At 45.7% G+C, this 8261-nt stretch overlaps 1 pseudogene; it reads left to right on the forward strand.

The window, feature by feature from the left end:
• Positions 1–255: 255 nt before the first annotated feature.
• On the forward strand, positions 256–8183 carry LOC138815546 (HIG1 domain family member 1A, mitochondrial pseudogene; annotated as a pseudogene).
• Positions 8184–8261: the final 78 nt, after the last annotated feature.

The following is an 8261-nucleotide window of genomic DNA, read 5'->3' on the forward strand; positions in this document are numbered from 1 at the left end:
TCTGGAACTAGCATGGTCTCTGACAGCCCCATTGAAACCAGTTGGCTCTCTGGGTTTAGATCCAAGTAAGCAAGGGATCTAGGACCTAGGATCAATCCATTAGAAGTAGCTTATGTGAACTGTGTAGTATTTCTGCTGTCCCAAATGGAAATAACAGAAGAGTAGGAGAATTAGAAGATGGGTTTCGGGATTCCCCGCCCCCCACGACTGGGCCGAGGGAGCTGCTCCTCGTCTCTGGTGCAGGTGCGTGAGAAGATTCTTCAAGCAATCACAATGTCAACCGACACAGAGGTATCTCTCTCTTCATACGAGGAAAGCCAGGGCTCTAAGCTTGTGCGGAAAGCTAAAGAAGCACCCTTTGTCCCTACTGGAATGGCAGGCTTTGCAGCCATTGTGGCCTATAGCTTATACAAGCTGAAAAGTAGAGGAAATAATAAAATATCTGTTCACCTAATCCACATGCAAGTAGCAGCCCAAGGCTTTAACCCCCGGTACGGGCTATTCCATGTACCAGGAATTCTGGGAGAAACCTAAACCTTTGAAGAAGAGATGCTGTATGTGTCCTGTTGTGAAAGAGCTTGCTTTAATTAGGCATCTCATATTGAGGTTTCCTGTTGATGGTAGAAATAAATGATTTGAGTGTGTTCCAGAGATAGCATGGTATTTTCAATAATGGGCTTTTAATTTTTTTTCAGGCTTTATTTTTTTATTAGGTTACCCAGGGGAGTCCTTAGTGTCACCTAAATGTACTTGGTTGGTTGTGTTCACATGTCCCTTTTTTTTGTGGAGGTACTGGGACTTGAACTCAGAACCTCTTTATATCCATTAACTTTTTTATTGTTTGTTCAAGGTTGGCACTCTTGAGCCACACTTCCATTTCCAGCTTTTTTTTTGCTAATTAATTGGGAGATTAAGTCACTTGGATTTGTCTACTCTGGGCTGGCTTTGAACAGCAGCCCTCAGATCTCAGCCTTCTGAGTAGCTGGGATTACAGGCGGGAGCCACTACATCTTCCTCTTTAAGCCCTTATGACAAAAATTGGTTTTAAAATGACAGCTTCTGGTCTGGAAGTGCTTCATCATGCTGCAGAATATGCCGTGTGCCCACGTGTTATGTATTAATCCCAGTTAGCCCAAGTCATTTTACTTGAGAAGTCCAGTTTGTAGGTTCACTGGCTTCTGAAAAACTCTTTTTCAGCTAAGTGCATGAAACATAAACTTACAGATCTTCACAAGTGAAAGTTTTCTATTGTGTGTATATATATGCGTTTTGTATATTTAAACCAAACCTGAAAAGCTTTCATGAGCTGATTAGAGGAGCAGTATTTTAGGCTCACACTTGTAAATGTGAGAAGAACTTTAATTATAGATCGCAGATTTACTGTTTTTGAATTGCAGAATTGTATATTTCGTTGATATTGTACGAGAATCATTTTTAAAGGTCTTTGTGTGTACCAATATTGGGGTTTGAACTCAGGGCCAGGGCACAGTCCCTTAGCTTTTTCACTCAAGGCTGGTGCTCTACCACTTGAACCACAGCTCTACTTCTGGCTTTTTGCTGGTTAATTGGAAATAAGAGTCTTACAGATTGGCTGCCTGGGCTAGCTTTGAACCATGATCCTCACCTCTCAGGCTCTTGAATAGCTAGGATTACAGGTGTGAGCCACCAGTATCTGGCTTCAATGCCATTTTGATATAGAATAATTTTGTTTGCTTGCTTTTTCACTTTTTCTTTTCTTTCTGTGTGTGTGTGTGTGTGTGTGTGTGTGTGTGTGTGTGTGTGTGTGTGTGTGTGTGTGTGTGTGTGTGTGTTGCTAGGAATCAGTCTAAAGCTTCAAACATATTAGGCAAGCAATCTGCCACTGAGCTACATCCCAGCTGAGAAACAGGTACTTTAAGAGCAAATACAAAGATAATTGTACAGTTTTTCGATGTTAAATAGGTTACTGGAAGTGGAAACAAAAGTTTTCTGAGACATGACACACAAAGTTTGATGTGGTACAGAATGTTCTAGAACACTTGTAAAGTTCTCTCATCTAACCTGAACTTACATTCCATGGTAATAACATGGTATAAGTATTGTTATTAACAAAGGAGAAGGCAACAATGCTTGATTAAGAAATGTACTCATTACCTTGTTCATGTAATTGTAACCCCTCTGTACGGTATTTTCACAATAAAAAAATGGGGGGAAAAGTATTGTTATTAAAGTGAGTGAATGCTAAAGAAAAAAAAAGATGGGTTTCTTCACAGAAGTGACTAATTGGGCTAAGAAGGAAAAGGCAGTGGATGTGAGAAAAACTGGAGCTGATGCAAGAAGAACTTCCCCCATTCTTTAAGGAGGACAGAGTTTAGGAGAGGTAAAAGAGAGAGAGTGTAATGTTAATGTTTTGGGGTGGTTTTTTTTTTTGGCCACCTATGGGGCTTGAACTCAGGGCCTGGGTGCTGTCTCTGAGATTTTGTGCTCAAGGCTGGTGCTCTACCACTTTGAGCCACAGCACCATTTCTGGTTTTCTGGTGGTTAACTGGAGATAAGAGTCTCACAGACTTTCCTGTCCAGGCTGGCTTCCAACTGAGATCCTTAGATTTCAGTCTCCTAAGTAGCTAGGATTACAGGCGTGAGCCATGAGCACCTGACTATTAATTTTTTTTCTAGGTCAGTCTGGTCTTGAATGTGCAGTCATCTTGCTTTTAGCTTTCTCTGTGTTGAGATTGCAGGAAAGACCCACAATACCTAGTACTTAAGATACTAACTACTTGAGCTGGGAACATAGCTCATGGTAGAGCTTTTGCCTCAATATACAAGGCCCATCCCAAGCAGTACATATTCATTCTTTTGTTTTTGTTTTGAAACAGGCTCTCATCCCATAGTCCAGGCTGGTCTCAATCTCACTATCCTCTTACCATGGTTTTACAAGTCGTGGAATTATAGGTATTTAACACTATACCTGGCTGAAGATATTAACCCTTAAAAAAAGTAGGCCAATATTAAGAAGAAAGAGACAGGCTGGAAAGGTGGCTCAGTGGTAGAGCACTTGCCTTGCATGCATGAGGCCCTGGGTTCGATTCCTCAGCCCCACATAAGCAAAAAGAAAAAAAGCCGGGAGTGGCGCTGTGGCTCAAGTGGTAGAGTGCTAGCCTTGAGCTGAAGAGCTGAGGGACAGCACCCAGGTCAAGAGTTCAGGCCCCACGACTGGACCCCCCACACCTCCAAAAAAGAAGAAAGAGACATATCCATGTGAGTCTAGCTAAATTATTGTAATGAGGTTAATCATGAAATTGGTAGTATTCCAACACCATAAATCATAAACCTTCTTTACACTAGACTACTAGAGCAGGAATCTACTTGCAGCAAGATAGGCAGATTTGTATATCAAAAAGAAGTTCAAGGGCAATATGACTTTTGACTTAGCTCTTTCTTTTTTTTGTAATGAGTTAGACATGGTGGTTCATGCCTGTAATATTAGCTACATGAGGATCAAGGTTCAAAGCTAGTAACAGCAGGAAAGTCCTTGAGACTCTTAGCTTCAATTAACCAGCCAAGAAACAGAAGTGGAGCTAAGGCTCAAGTGGTAGAGCACCATCCAAGCACCCAGACCAAGTTCAAGACCCTCTATTGGCACAAAACAAACACAAAACACAAAACAGTACAGGTACTGTTACTTTAAAAATACATGTGTATTGAAACATTTCTTTCTCTACTTAGAAAGGAAGGGTTTTATTTCTATGACTAACTGCAGTACACATGTTATTGCAAATCTGCAAATGTGACAGCAAGTAGATAGTTCCATTTTGGAATAACTATTTATGTTTGGCCTATTTTGAATTAGCATCCAATGAAATCAAGTTTATAGAAATCTCAAGTTAATGTTGATACTAGAAGATGTTTGTCGCTACCCGCCTCGACCAGCAAGGAGACGCGACACCGGACTCTTCTCTCTGCCATTTATTCAGGACCTTTTAGTAATCTTCTGACCCCAACCCCGGGGAGAATTCCCCACAGCCTTAAGTACCCGCTGGGTAGCCAACCCTGATACACCACGTGGGAACCACCAATAGGTTCAGGTGCGCAGAAGCAAGCCAGATTCTTTGCCTTAGCCATATCAGGAGTTGTTTACCACAGAGAGCACTCGCCATCGGGAAGGCGGAGGGCGGAAGCTGGCACCATCTTCCAGGTGCGGCCTCTCGCAGCTCTCTACAGTTCCCCCTTTTTTGTTTAAAGAACACAGATGAGAACAGAGGTCTGATTCCTGTTGTGCAATTGCAAGGACTGCATACAAGCCTTCTCCCAGAGGGTACCTTCTCTAGGGATGACTCAGCCTGTCCATTGATTCGTTTTTCACAAGGACGGGAAAAGGCGAATCGAACCCGTGTGCAATCAAACATGCTCTCCTCGAGGGCAAAACTCATGCCTCTCGACTGCAGTACTTTGGCTTTGCAATCTGTGCTCATTGTTTTAGGGTGGCAAGCCACGCTTAGGGGGACTGACCTGCTCCAATGACTGTAAAGGCTTGGATAACCATGGCTGCACTGCGACGCTGAGAACCTCTAATTTGGCAAATGCACCACAGACATACCAAGGAGGCTAACACCAGGAGGCCTGTCAGGGCTCCCAAGCCCGCCCCCTCCTTGAGATGATTCATAGCAGCGGAGATCCATGAAGATAACCCCTCCGCCAATCCGGCATCCACTCGGGTCGAGTTCACCACGACGATGGCAATCCTGAGCTGTTCCATCAGGCTGTCGAACTCCCCAGTTCAATTACCTAAAAGATAACTAGACAACTGTTTAGACAAATTTGCAGTGTTTTTTGAATAGGTTTTTTCCTGGGCCTGAACTCTGGGCCTGGGCGCTGTCCCTCAGCTCTTCAGCTCAAGGCCAGCGCTCTACCACTTGAGTCACAGCGTCACTTCCGGCTTTTTCATTTCTTATGTGGTGCTGAGGAATCGAACCCAGGGCCTTGAGCATGCAAGGCAAGCGCTCTACCACTGAGCCAACTTCCCAGCCCTCATTCTTCTGGGTTAATTGCACCACAGCAGCAGCTAATCCAGCATTAGTTAGTGGTCCGCCCAGCTCTCTGCAAACTTTCATCCATGCTTCTAGTCCCCTATTCTTATATGGGGTTATGGCGGCTCTGCATTCCTTAGTGCACTGCTCGTAAACAAGCTGTTTAATTAATGGCATGGCTGCGTCTGGGTCACCAAAAATTCTGCCAGCGTCCTCGACCATACAGGCAACAAAGTCCAAAAACGGCTCCATAGAGCCCTGCAGGATTTTGGTGAGATTGCCACTCACCTCGCCTTTATTTGGTAAGGCCTTCCATGCCTTTATGCCAATTTTATTGATTTGTTCATAAACTTGGACCGGGTAGCCTATCTGCTGATTGGTGAATCTCCCCTGTCCAAGCAGCATATCTCTATCCCAAGCTGGGTTTCCCCCAGCCTGATTGGCCGCAGCCTCTTCACTAGCAAATTCAATCAAAAAGGCCTTCCAATCTAAATACTGACCTGGGCTCAAACAAGCTCGTGCGAGCCCACTCCAATCACCGGGTGTCATGCAGTGTCTGTTTAGGGCCTCCACCTGGGCTACAGTAAAGGAGGCCGTAATTCCGTATGTCCGCACAGACTCAGCTAAAGATTTTATCACCTTAAAATCTAAGGGTTCATGATACCGCTGTCCCTGTGGATCCTGAAATATTGGACAGGCTAGATGTAACTCGGTTCTGACCGCTTTCCACACTCCTGGGCTGAAAGAACAGCCGGGGCTGCCACTTCCAGGGTCCTCCGCATAGAGCGGAGGGGCCGAAGGTGTGGGGCGGTGCACGGAGGGCGTGCATTCGTCTTTATCTGGGTCCTCTCTCTCCTTCCATTTCCTCCTCTTTCTTATCTTTGTTTTTTCTATTTGTTCTATGATTGATTGTAATTCCTCTGAGTCTGTAGACTCAGAGGTCTCTAGTTCGGCAAAATCAGGGCATGACCCCCCCCCCTGCTCTCCTCCTTTTCGCTGTCTGCCCTTTCTGATCTTTCTTCCTGCAGCATTTCTAAGGCGGCCTGACCATTCTCTACCGCCTCACTGCAACGCTGGTCCTCGAGACAGCCTCTTATCAGTTTCCATATTGGTCTCACTCCGCTCTTAAGCGTTCCTTGTTCAGAGGCAAAATCTAGGTCCCTCCCTAGTTTCTCCCAAGAGGCCACCGTGAGGCTACCGGAGACAGCGAACCATGGGGCAACGGTGTCACATTCATTCAAAAATCTCTCTAAAGTACTCTTTTTTATTTTTAACTTTTTTGAGTGCAGTAGCTCATTGAGAGCCAAAAAAATTGGGTGCGAAAAAGAAGCGCCCATGTTTCAAACATTTAAAGCTGGTAAACAAGCTTTTACTTTCACGTTTGGCTACTCTACTGACTAGCCCCGGGTTCTCACTCTCTCTTTATCTACCGAGAAGAGCAAAAATCCCCCTGCTCTTGTGGCGGATTCCCCTTTTACTTGGGAACTTACTCCCCGCTCTTGTGGCGGATTCCCCTTTTACCTGGGGACTTATCCCCGCTCTTGTGGCGGATTCCCCTTTTGCCTGGGGACTTATCCCCGCTCTTGTGGCGGATTCCCCTTTTACCTGGGAACTTACCGGTGCACCACCCTGACCACAGAGAGTTCTGAGTCCTCGTTGGGGTTGTGGCTGAGTCCCCGTACGGGCCACCACGTGTCGCTACCGCCTCGACCAGCAAGGAGACGCGACACCGGACTCTTCTCTCTGCCATTTATTCAGGACCTTTTAGTAATCTTCTGACCCCAACCCCGGGGAGAATTCCCCACAGCCTTAAGTACCCGCTGGGTAGCCAACCCTGATACGCCACGTGGGAACCACCAATAGGTTCAGGTGCGCAGAAGCAAGCCAGATTCTTTGCCTTAGCCATATCAGGAGTTGTTTACCACAGAGAGCACTCGCCATCGGGAAGGTGGAGGGCGGAAGCTGGCACCATCTTCCAGGTGCGGCCTCTCGCAGCTCTCTACAATGTTAACTGTGTTCCATATGAGCTTCCAACACAGTTTAACAAAACTTAGAAATGCTGTTCAGACCAACCCATTTATTAGAATGCTAAATACAATTGTGATTAAATTGCGAATCACACATTATTTCCATTAGTCACATGCAATACCTATGGTATACATGCCCTGAAAAATTATTTATTGTTTATCTAAAATTCAAATCTAATGGAGCATTCTGTGTTCTGTTTTTCTAGTGTCTTCTCCCAGGAGACACTGGCCAGATCTAGAGTAATTTTTGTCATGATTGAGATGGTGAGGCTGATAATCTAATATGATGAGGGCAGGAAAGCTGCTAAACATCTTGCAAGGAACAGGGAAGTTCCTTGAATAAAGAGTTATTTGCTTCAAAAATTGTATTTATTTATTTATTTATTTAATTTGTGGGACGGCTGAAAAATCCTTAAGGTGAAAAAGTAGAGCTCTTCAAGGTTTGTGGTAAAAATTGTATAAAATTTCGTAAGTTCATAGTGTTCGGGGTTAATAAAGAAGGTATGCAGGACTGGAGACTTGGCTTTAAACTCCGCATCTACTAGCTATTCAGGAGGCTGAGATCTAAGGACCGTGATTCCAAGCCAGCCAGCCGAGGCAGGAAAGTCCATGAAACTCTTACCTCTGAAGAACTTCCAAAAAGTCGAAAGTGGAGCTGTGACTCCAACAGTAGAAAGCTAGTCTTGAGCGCAAAAGCACAAGGGACAGCGCCCTGGCCTTGAGGTCAAGTCCTGGCCTTGAGGTCAAGTCCCAGGACTGGTACACACACACACACACACACACACACACACACACACACACACACACACACACTTGAGGTCAAGTCCTGGCCTTGAGGTCAAGTCCCAGGACTGGTATACACACACACACACACACACACACACACACACACACACACACACACACACACACACACACCCCTATGCACTTATCTTCATGACGCTAAGGGGATGCAAGGTGTAAGACCCCGGAGTACCTTCTGCAGCGGTGGTCATGATGCAGAACAAATAGGCTGCGTGTGACCTGGCTGTGCATTGTGGACGACAAGGAGGCCAAGCAACTTCAAGAAGAAAAGCCTGACACCGCCTTCCACAGCCTTCCACACCCCGACCGGAAGTGCCCCTGCGGCCACGGCGTCCTTTTCCCCTAGCAACGCGTCGCGGAGGAAGTGGCTGCGGCCGCGGCGCCGCCAGTGCGCCTGCGCGGAGGCGGCGCCTCCTGCTGACGT

The sequence above is a fragment of the Dipodomys merriami genome, unplaced genomic scaffold, assembly GCF_024711535.1.
Source record: "Dipodomys merriami isolate MVZ:Mamm:240054 unplaced genomic scaffold, mDipMer1.0.p SCAF_11, whole genome shotgun sequence".
Lineage (NCBI taxonomy): Eukaryota > Metazoa > Chordata > Mammalia > Rodentia > Heteromyidae > Dipodomys > Dipodomys merriami.